Below are 11,615 nucleotides of genomic sequence, written 5' to 3'. Positions count from 1 at the left end.
TTTCCTTTTCTTTGATAAAAATTCGTTGATTGGAACTTCAAAGTCTGAATCAGAGTTTGCTTCAACATGTTTTGTCTTAAGCTTTTTGACTCCGGCATCAACTTGTTTTGTTTTAACCTTTCGCTTAACTGATCACACATAAAACTCAGATGTTAAATAACTTTAAAACGCTCATCAAATGCCTAATACTATATGCAAAACCAGTTGTTAAAGAATAGTTAAGGAACCTGTTAAAGAACCTGTTAACAAACAAGCTTACCAAACGCTCATCAAACGCACAAGAGCATTTAAAGAACCTGTTATTCAGTCATATCAAAGAAGACTACCAAACGCATGCCAAACGCTTGCCAAACGCACAAGAACTCATAAAGGAATCTGTTATTCAGTCATCACAAACAAGACTGCCAAACGCTTGCCAAACGCACAAGACCAATTAAGGAACCTGTTATTCAGTCATCACAAACAAGACTGCCAAACGCTTGCCAAACGCATGCCAAACGCACAAACCAGTTAAGGAACCTGTTATTCAGTTATCACAAACAAGACTCCCAAACGCATGACAAACGCTTGCCAAACGCACAAGACCATTTAAGGAACCTGTTATTCAGTTATCACAAACAAGACTCCCAAACGCATGCCAAACGCTTGCCAACAAAGGTTAATTGACAAAACGTAATAAACAATAATTAATACAATTTAAGATAAAGTTAAACCCTAAAATGATTACAGTTTACTGATTTATTGTCAAAAGCTCATTAAAACAACTGTTAAAAAATTTCTAAAACCTAAAACGATTACAGGAATAATAAACAAACACCTGATTTACTAATAATCTGAGGTTTGTCTTGTTTAAACTTTGATCTTCGTTCCTTTGTTTTATCCATCTTCATTTTTCGATTGAATGTAGTGTGCTTCAGTTGTTTCGTCGCCGGAATAGTTGATTGAATTAGTACGCATTCGTCGCCGAGATTAATTTATGGTAACCGCTCGCTTAATTGAGAGTGATTTTAGGGATAATAATTGACGATGTTACCCTTTTTGAAGAAAGAGGCGCGTGCTTTAAAAAAATTGATCGGGCGCTTGATTGTGTCGCGTACTGTTTGTACGATAAGCAATTAACGTACGTTAACCGCCCTCTCTCTCTCTCTCTATATATATATAATATAAATTTATCTGTTCATATATATAAAGTTTTTTTTTAAATATTTTCAAACATATAAACTAATAAACATACATGTTTACTTGACGATTTTATTAATTTTCGTCCGTACAGTACACGAGTTAATAACTAGTTGATCAAACAAAGAAGTCTTCATTCCACATGGAGAAGACAATATTGTACCATGTTTAATTTAGAAGACAAATTAGCATTTAAAGTCTAAACTCATGTATATATAAAATTCTTAAATGAAAATTTCACGAACAAAAAGGTTAGTTTTCAATTAATATTTTTTTATCAAATAATAAGAAATTATAGTGTAAACATGATGTTTCATTTAAAATGAAATAAAAACCTTTTAATTGAGTCTCTTATAGATTTCTGAATGCATTAATAGCTATAATAACAATTTTAAAGAATAATTTCATTCATTTTGTTTGTAGTGTTCTACACACGGAATCAGAGATAGTTTGGAGCAAGAAAATAGATAAAGTGGGAAAAAGAAAATAGATGAACAATGAGTACAAAATTAGTGGAGAGAAATTAAAGAATAACTAAATCAAATAAAATTTTAGTTAGATTTAAAAAAAAGATGACATAGTTTTAATTTTTTCGCTTCTAAGCTTAAGCGCCTAACAACCTATAATCTATATGTATCGAGCGAATCCATATATGTATTTCATTTGAGGTAAATATTTAACAACATATCAAAATATTAATAATAATATAACTATATTCGAAAATATTTAATAACTATCCTACAATTTATATTTTCTATTTTTTATAACTAAATAATCTAGAAAAAGATTTATTTTTCTAAACAATTTTTAGAATATTTAAAATTTAATTATATATTAAAATTTAATTTTTATTAGTTTTAATCAGACAGATATAAAACTCATTACTATCACAACAAATAATATAGTTGTATATATCAAGAATTCTCGTTTTAACTTTTAACCATAATGTATAGCGAAAATAAAGATGTCTTTTAAGTAAAGAATCTCAAATTAGTTTTAAGGGTAAAGTTAAAATACAAATGACAATAAAAATGAGAAAGGTGAAAGGAATCTAGTTCATTAATCTTAGATTTGAATGACTGAGATTAATTTAACAAATAAAAATTGATGGAAAGAGCATGAAGGTAATAACCCATCTTTGTTGACTTTCTCTCCACATGCAAGGCACATGTCAATTCCCACCATCATTTTAAAATGTCCATAACTTTTTCATACGACATTATTTTTTATAAAAAAAGTCACCATAATAATAAGCGTTTTTTTATCTTTAATATGAGTATCATGTTGTTATATAAAAATAAAAAAAATTAATGGGTTTTTTAATTGTGTTTTTTTATTGTTCATTGTGTCATTGTGTAATATGTTGTTTCCATTGTGTTTTACGTTTCAAGTAATTGTGTTATATTTATTCACCATTGTGTCTTACGTTTTAGGCCATTGTGTTATACGTATTCACTATTGTGTCTTACGTTTTAGGTCATTGTGTTATACGTATTCACCATTGTGTTTTACGTTTCAAGTTATTGTGTAACATGTATTAATCATTGTGTTTTATGTATTAGATAATTTGTTGCTATTTAATAATTATTTTTACATATTATTATTACACAATGGTGTTATTAGTATTTCAAAAACATAATGATGAGTTGGAAGACACAATGACGAAAAAACACAATGACGAAAAAAGACACAATGATAAGTGAAAAGACACAATGGTGTGCGAAAAGACACAATGGTGTGCGAAATGACACAATGACGAAAAAACACAATGATAAGCGAAAAGACACAATGAAGAAAAAAGACACAATGATAAGTGAAAAGACATAATGGTGTGCGAAAATACACAATGACGAAAAAAACACAATTATAAGCAAAAAGACACAATGGTGTGCGAAAAGACACAATGACGAAAAAAGACACAATGATAAGCGAAAAAACACAATGGTGTGCGAAAAGACACAATGACGAAAGAAGACACAATGATAAGCGAAAATACACAATGGTGTGCGAAAAGACACAATGGCGAAACAAGACACAATGATAAGCGAAAAGACACAATGACAAGCGAAAAGACATAATGACGTGATTTTTTGTTTTAAATTTTATATAACAAAAATCATACTCATATTAAAGATAAAAAAACGCTTGTTATTATGATGAATTTTTTTAAAAAAAAAATATCATACGAAAAAGTTATAAACGTTCTAAAATGAAGGGGGTATGAACATGTGCCTTGCATGTGGAGAGAAAAAATGTGTACAATTACCTTTATACCCTTATTCTTTTGGTCCCCACTTGACACATGTCAATTATTTATGGCTTCTCACACTTCTCATTTTTATTACCCTTTGTAGAATAATTTGACCCTTAGTTTTAAAAGGTCACGGTATATCATAATTAAAATTTATAAAAATCGTAATGATTTTGAGTTTCTTACCGATTTTTTTGTTTATATGTTATGTTTTTAGAAAACTCTTCGTAGTCTCAACAACAAATAATGTTTCTTTTTAAATTATTGTAAACTGTACTGCATGATATACGACTTGTACTGTATACGGCTTTGTATTAACAATGTGTGATAAGTATATTAATAAATTGTATTTTGATTATTCATTTATTTATTAAATTATTTTAATTAATTACCCATGTAGCACACCTGTCTTAAGCTAGTATGAGTGTGTGTGTGTATATATATATATATTAGTGTACCATGAAACTAGAAACCTCAACCATTTAGAGAACATCATATTACAAACATTAATTCATACCGCTAGGCGCAAGCCCTTTGGCTATTATTCAACGAATGACGGGTAAAACAGAGCACCACAAGTCCCATCCGATATCAAAATAAAACAATAATATACAAAACAAGTTAAAGATACAAGCAACAACAAAGCCTTCTGGCGATCACCTTTTACAATCTATGCCGTAAACTGTCTTAGTTTTGCAAGTCCGTTTGCCAGCATCGTATGGTTTTGGTTTACCAGCACATTTTTTTGGCCCGCTGCAATATGGATCAGAACGTTTTAAAGCACCATAGACCACACTTTTATGAGGTGTTAACAGAATCCGCCTGTGTTCTTCTATATCCATCATAAAGTCTAGCTCATCTTCAACAAAAGCCTAGCACTCTGCAGCGGTACTACTACCGTTGCAAAGTGCAATCAAACCCTCACAGTCTTTGATCGTTATGATCATGAGAGTGATTGATAGCCATATGATGGTAGTAGTGTAGCAGATTGGGGTTCGTCTATGGAACATTTTGGTTTTCTTGTAAGTTGTAACCAACTGGTGTTTGCCATTGCTTCTTATAAAGATTGATGATTGCATTCTCGGTTGGGGGTTGGGACCCTGGATGGAGGCATGCAATAAACTTTTAAAATTCTATTGTCGAGCCTTTAATTAATAATAAGTGTATGGTCGTGACCTTTGGGACCTTGGGTCCGGCCAGTACACATGGGTTTCGTTTTCTTATTTTCCTTTTTGTTTTTTCCTGTACAAAAGTGTTACCAGAGATTATCAAAGTAAAATAAGAGCATTCTCATCCTATTCCCTAAAATTACATGAGAGAAGTTTACAAAGTATATGTAAGGTTTGAGTGATTGTGACTTGTGAGTGTAAATTATAGGGTGTGGAATAAAAATATAGTGATTTTTTTTGTAAATTTATGGAAAAAAAGTTTGCCCATATTTATTTTTTAATATTTGTTGAATTGGTTGTTAGTAGAGCAGAGAGAAATTGGATTAATAAAAGTATAAAAAAATATTATTTAATTGAATATGATAGAAAAATATAGTGTTTTTTTAATGTAATTATAGAGATGAGTATGGGGGATAGGTTGAAAATGCTCTAACTACTCTAAACTACTCCATCCGTCCCATTATAAGTGTCCTAGTTTGATTTTTCAAGTCTTTCTTGTTTAACTTTAACCGACAGTATTTTTGTTTGTGTTATATAATACTTGATGTAAAATATATGAATGAATTGGGTTTCAAATGTATTTTACATTGATATAATTTTCATCAAGTATTATATGACACGGACAAAAATATTTACGGTCAAGGTTGCAAAAGAAAGACTTGAAAAGTCAAACTAGGACACTTATAATGAGACGGAGGGAGTATCATTTTTGGCCGGGAACATCCCAACTAATGGAATATTACCCACCACTCTCAACAATCACCTTATTTTATTCTGCCAATCCCGAACTAACGAAACACTGACTCTGTTAATTTCAATGCTAACGTGACATTATTTTTATTGATAAAATAATTTATAAAAACGGCGGGTACCACAATCACTTCCTATTTCTTCGAACGATTCAAACCTTAGAAGATATGCTTCGTGCATGTGTAATTGATTATGAGGAAGCTGGGATACTCATCTTTCTCTAATGGAATTCCGTGCAACAACAGTTATCATACGAGTATCCAAATGGCACCGTTTGAAGCTCTGTATGGATGAAAGTGTAGAACACCCGTTGGAAACAGGTGATAATCAATTTTCAGGACCAAAAATTGTTCAAAGAACCACTGATCAAGTTATGCAAATTCGTGAACGATTGAAAGCAGCAAGAGATAGACAAAAGAGCTATGCAGACATCCGCCGTAAAACATTAGAATTCAAAGAAGGCGATAAAGTGTTACTCAAAGTATCACCTTGGAAAGGTGTAGTACGATTTGGAAAGAAAGGAAAATTAAGTCGACGTTTCGTTGGACCATTCAAAATACTTGAAAGAGTTGGACCAGTTGCATACCGACTGGAATTATCGGAGGAAATGAAAGGCATACATGACGTATTCAACGTATCTAACCTACGCAAGTGTTTGGCCGATGAAACTCTCAATGCCTTTAAAAGATGTTAAAGTCATCGAGAAGCTTAAGCTTGTAGAACAACCAACTCAAGTCGAAGACAACATGATCAAGTTCCTCAAACGCAAGCGACTCAAGTTAGTGAATGTCAAATGGGATTCTAGACGAGGACCCGAGTATATGTGGGAGCTCGAGTCAGAAATGAAGAAGAAGTATCTCTATCTATAACAATAAATCTCGAGGACGAGATTATTCAAAAGGCGGGGATGATGTAACACCACCTAAACTACCCTATTAGAATATAGCCTTATATGTCATACTCTTAAAGTATAAGGACTTAAATTGTAAATTCTGAAAAATTCATCCATCTCGATACGCGATTGGATAAGCATAAGCCCATTGCGTAGCGCTATGGACTTGCACACATATCAATATTAGGGCGGCTACGCGGTACGTGATGACCCAACCTAATGGACCATCGCGTAATGCGATGACCTCATTAAGTACCCGAGTACACGTGTCCAACCACGTGTCAACACGTGGCACGATTTGACAGGCCACGTGTCACAACGTGGCAGGGCGGTGTAAATTGCGGCGTCGTGCTACGCGACGGGGGTAAAGGAACCCCATCGCGTATCGCGGCGGGTGATAAAATCCGCCTATAAAAGGGGGTGGCGGGCATTGAGACTTTCTCATCTCAAAACACACCCAATTTACACATAGTTAATCTAGGAAGGTTTGCTCGATTGTTACGACGAGTCGACGTTCCGTTTTCTCAAAGTTTGTGCAACTATCTAAGTCCTAATCAAGTAATCGATTGTATAAGCGAGTTCGATCAAGATCCTACCCGTTCAAGTTCATATCTTAATAATATCATTCCAAGTGACCGTGCTAAGGTAGGAGTTATGTTTAAGTTATTTAAGTTATAGCTTAGACTTTAATCGATGCTATGACTTTTAACCTTGAAAGCATTTTATAAACATTCAAGGAGTTTTAATAAAAGTTACTTCTTGATGAAGTAATGTTAACAAATGATATATTTTGACGTGCATATAGTAAACTGTAAGGGGATATCACAAGTAGTGAGTTTCTTGCCTAAAGAAAAGAAATTCATACAAATCCCAATCAACCGTGGGACCCGTTTACTTACTTGGAGAAACTCACCAACGTGTTAGAACCTATTAAGCCAAAGCATGCTATATCAAACGTCACATAAAACAAAGTTGTAAACTATTTCAAGGTTAAGCTTAAAGAGTAATAGCTTAATCAAGAAACATCATTCAAGTATTTATACAAAACTATTTATGTATAGGTTAATATCAATCTAAATCAAAGAAGGTTTCAAACGCATCGACGGTACAAGTAAATACATTAACCTTTACAAACAGTCAAAACATATTTATACCTGTAAAGCCCCATTCCCGGTGCCTTACTTTAGCGTTGGATTTACTCATAAATACAGTTCTAAATATCAGAGTTAATTAAAACATTCGCGGAAACGTTAACTTTAATTCGTTCGTTACCAAAACATTAATCTTTTCTTTTTAACCATAACATAAAACATTATATCTAAAACATCATTTCTTCCATATTCAGATGCCAGCCGTTCAATCCATGCCACGCGCACTCCTCATGCTAGCTCATTAAACATATTCACCTGCGTGCATACTAAAAGTCAGCTACGCTGAGTGAGTTCTAGTTAATCAAGCGATATACAATACATACACATATCATACATTCTTACATATTCGAAGATACATATCCATACTTATCTAGTTACCTTTCTGTCATTCATACATACATGCATACATACATACATACATACATATACTTACCTGTAACATCCCAAAACTTTGTATAATAAATAATATATGTATATTGACTCGTTACGACAGAAAAGTTACTTGAGTTAATAAATAAATAGTAAAATGGTATAAAGGGAAGATAAGTAGGCTAATTAAAGAGAATTAAGCATGGACTAAAAAGGAAAGATGAGCCTTAGGTCCATGGGCTTAAGGGAGTATAAATACCCCTTAAACCCTAAATCTTTCCATTTTCATCCAACTTATTCTCTCTCTACACCTTAAAACACACACTTAAGCCATATATACCTTCCTTAACCATCACCTATTTATTCAAACCATAAACCGATCATAGCAATCATAGATCCTCGATCATACAAGTGAGCTAACAAGTCCAAGATCGTGTATCAAGCTAGTCGTGACCTTATTAACGTCTAAAGGTATGTTCCTTACGTTTAAAGATTTCATTTTTATCAACGATTTGCCACGAAACTTGACCATAGAGTAGTTGGACCTAAATGTTTCATAAAAATACAAACTTTATGATTAAAATGAAATTGATGGACCTATGGCAATATACGGCTCGTAGATGAACCCTAGATCTAGCCTAGAACGTTTTAAAGTTATAAAGGTCTAAGCTTTATGCCTAAAACGGGATAGATCTTGAAGCCGTGGTAGTAATGAGTCTAAAACGGTTATGAATAATGTTAATAAGGGGTTAAAGGTTCATGATTTGAACCATAGAACAAGTTACTGGGCAAGGTGGAAACGTAAGATAGGAAGATTAGCTGAACTGGGGGTTATGAATAATGTTAATAAGGGGCTAAATCCAAGGGTTTTCGGTCAACAGGCAGTCAACACGAGTGTTCTCGGTCAGATATATGTGTTCTCGGTAACCCTGTGTTCTCGGTCAAACACATGGGTTTTCGGTCAAAAAGGATTTCGGTCAACATATGTTCTCTGCCAAGTGTTCTCGGCTGACCCAGTTCCTGTTGGGCCTGAATCCGTTGGGCCTAGGTGCTCTAATGAACAGTTGGGCCTGACCTAACTAAATCCATAAACTTTAAGTCCATAACTCATCAAAACTAAGCAAGCCCAACTTAGAAAATAATTTAAAATGCCAATGGAAAATGTGTTAAGACAGTTAATGAAAATAAAATTTTTCCAAGCTGACCTGGCAGCTTAACCCCAGCCAGGGGCTCTGCCCCTTAGACCCCACTAGGGGCTGCCGCCCCTAGAACCTAGCTGCCAAGGGCGCTGCCCCCGGACCCCCGTTCGTTGAGGGCAATAATTAAACTAGAAACACGATATGGGTAGTGATGGTTAAATTGATACGTGTAATTGTTATACAGTTAGTCGTGTACAGCTCAAGAAAGGGATAACTATAAACGGTGAACGTAACCGCATTCAGTTGAGTTTCTAGCCCCATTTCCTTGTTATGTTTTTGGGGTAGTGTGCATATTCAATGTGATAGTTAATACACTTACCTTAAATGGTAAATGTATGCCATGTATGATTTATGTGATAGATATTATGTTTGTATGTGAAGGAATGCTTGCCGGTACGTGAACGATCTTCGGATATTGCACGTGTTGACAAGGGAGGTATGAATATGAAAGATGAATGTGTATGATATATGTACAACATATGAGTATGTAATAATTAAAGAAAGTATATGTGTTACGGGTATGAAAAGACAGTATGTATGAAGGAGAAGAAGTAAGGGATCAGACCCTAATAATATCTGAGATAGAGAAGAAAGGGATCAGACCCTAATAATATCTGAGATAGAGAAGTAAAAAGGGATCAAACCCTAATAATATCTGAGATAGATAAGAAAGGGATCAGACCCTAATAATATCTGAGATAGACAAAGGAAAGAGGGATCAGACCCTAGTAATATCTGAGATAGAAAAGGAAGGGATCAGACCCTAATAATATCTGAGATAGAATGGATAGTAAATATAAAGTATGAAAGTAATAAAGTATATACGTATGTATGAGATGAAAGTAAATTAGTAAAGTAGTTATTATGTATCTTCGGATGCATGATTGAAGGTAAAAGTATGTATTGTATGATGCATGATTAACTAGAACTCACTCAGCGTAGCTGACTTTTAGTATGCACGCAGGTGAGTAGGATGCGACAGCTGGCGTGAGCGGGATACATGGCAGAAGTATAAAAAACTGCCATCTGAAGACCTGCTATGTTTTTATAAGTTGTGTTTTGATTTTGAAAGACAAGAAGAATATTTTAAGACATGTTTATGGTTTGATTTGTAATGCTTTATGAAAGTTTTTATATACTGCGTATGTTTTATTAACTCTGATAAATGGAACTATGTTGATGAGTAAATCCAACGTCCAAATGTGAGAAACCGATAACGGGGTCTTACATTACCTCAGTCCATCGAGAGTATGTTCATAGTCCGCCGTCTATACCTACACTCAAGGTCGTGAACATGTAAAAGGTCCGCAATCCTTACCTATGTTCACCATTAATGGCACATGCAAGGTCCGCAGTCCTCCCCTATGTTGCAACCTAATTCATAGCACGTACGAGGTCCACAGTCCTCCCCTATGCTACTACAATACAATTACAGCACGTATAAGGTCCGCAGTCCTTTCCTATGCTGGCCCCTATATGAAGTACGTATAAGGTCCACAGTCCCTAACTACGTTCTCATCTATAATCTATAACACGTATAAGGCCCACAGTCCTTAACTACGCCATCACATTCCAAGTCTATGTCCAACGAAAGTTAGAGGGATTTGCCATCCTAACTTACTACGTTAGACGTAGGACTCACATACCATTCCTGTACCTGCATACACCTACTTCGCATATATAATAAATACATCATAGCATAAGAACACTCTAGGCGTTCTTCACATCATTCATTTAACAATCATACTCCTTGTCGGTACGTGCAATATCCGAAGATCGTTCACGCCCCGACAAGCATTCATTCATAAAGATCATACATCATCCATATATAACATTCATATCTTTATTTACAACTTGAACATACGCGCAATATCTGAAGATCGTTCGCGTACCGAAAAGCAATCATTCATATCTATCACATATATCATATATGGCATACACTTACCACTTAAGGTAAGTGTATTGACTAATCACATCGTGTATGCACACAGCCCCGAAAACATAACAAGGATTGGGGCTAGAAACTCACCTGAATGCGGTTACGTTCGCCGTTTATGGTTATCCCTTTCTTGAGCTATGCATGACTAACTGTATAAAAATTACACGTATCAATATAACCATCACTACCCATATCGTGTTTCTAATTTAATTATTGCCCTCAATGAACGGGGGTCCCGGGGTAGCGGGGTCCTAGGGTGGCAGCCCCTAGCAAGGTTCCATTAACTGTCTTAACACATTTTTCATTAGAGTTTTAAATTATTATTTTATTCTCTAAGTTGGGCTTAGCATCTTATGGGCTTAATTAAGTCAGTCCAACTGTTCTTCTGGGCCCAACTGGGTCTAGGCCCAAACCAAACAGAACCTAGGTGGCCGAGAACTCTGGGCAGAGAACCCCAGTTCTCACCGAGAACCCATGTTTGACCGTGAACTCGGGTTTGACCGAGAACCCATTTTGGCCGAAAACCCATTGCAACTGAAAACTCGGGTTGGCCGAGAATCCGACCGAAAACCCTCAAATCCTGACCGATAACTCTCACGGAACTCGTGACCGAGAACTCAGGTCACCGAGAACCCCATACTTGATGCTTTTCGCTCATTTTTCTATTTTATCATTTCTATCCTAGCTCAGGTAACTGTTTCCCATCCCATATCACA

Source organism: Bidens hawaiensis, unplaced genomic scaffold, assembly GCF_021521415.1.
Source record: "Bidens hawaiensis isolate Kalapana, Puna unplaced genomic scaffold, B.hawaiensis_p1.1 tig00419527_1, whole genome shotgun sequence".
NCBI lineage: Eukaryota > Viridiplantae > Streptophyta > Magnoliopsida > Asterales > Asteraceae > Bidens > Bidens hawaiensis.
The sequence above is the reverse complement of the archived record's forward strand: the minus strand, read 5'-3'. Positions refer to the sequence as shown.